Source organism: Arachis ipaensis, chromosome B8, assembly GCF_059453495.1.
Source record: "Arachis ipaensis isolate K30076 ecotype BB chromosome B8, ASM5945349v1, whole genome shotgun sequence".
Taxonomy (NCBI): domain Eukaryota; kingdom Viridiplantae; phylum Streptophyta; class Magnoliopsida; order Fabales; family Fabaceae; genus Arachis; species Arachis ipaensis.
Genome location: NC_142443.1, coordinates 111,856,053 through 111,856,656, shown reverse-complemented (window position 1 = coordinate 111,856,656; position 604 = coordinate 111,856,053). Strand labels below are relative to the sequence as shown.

Below are 604 nucleotides of genomic sequence, written 5' to 3'. Positions count from 1 at the left end.
GAGATCATATTGACTTGCTGAGTCAATATTTTATTCTGAGCCAATATGGCATTCAGAGTATCAATTTCAAGAATTCCCTTCCTCTGAGGCGTCCCATTACTCATAGGATTCCTTTCAGAAGTGTACATGAACTGGTTATTTGCAACCATGTCAATGAGTTCTAGAGCTTCTGCAGGCGTTTTCTTTAGGTGAATGGATCCACCTACAGAATGGTCCAATGACATTTTAGATAATTCAGACAGACCATCATAGAATATATCCAGGATGGTCCATTCTGAAAGCATGTCAGAAGGACACTTTTTGGTTAGTTCCTTGTATCCTCTCCCAAGCTTCATAGAGGGATTCACCTTCTTTTTGTCTGAAGGTTTGAATATCCACTCTAAGCTTACTAAGCTTTTGAGGAAGAAAGAACTTGGCTAAGAAAGCCGTGACCAGCTTATCCCAAGAGTTCAGGCTATCTTTAGGTTGAGAGTCCAACCATATTCTAGCTTTGTCTCTTACAGCAAATGGGAAAAGCATAAGCCTGTAGACCTCGGGGTCAACCCCATTGGTCTTAACAGTATCACAGATCTACAAGAATTCAATTAAGAACTGAAAGGGATCT

General features: G+C 40.4%; 1 non-coding gene across 1 annotated transcript; it reads left to right on the top strand.

Annotated features, from left to right (window-relative positions):
• The first annotated feature begins 278 nt into the window (after window positions 1-278).
• Window positions 279-387, top strand: LOC148549273 (small nucleolar RNA R71). Its single transcript, XR_015897187.1, has one exon. It is a non-coding gene; the product is annotated as a small nucleolar RNA R71 (small nucleolar RNA).
• The last annotated feature ends 217 nt before the right edge of the window (window positions 388-604 follow it).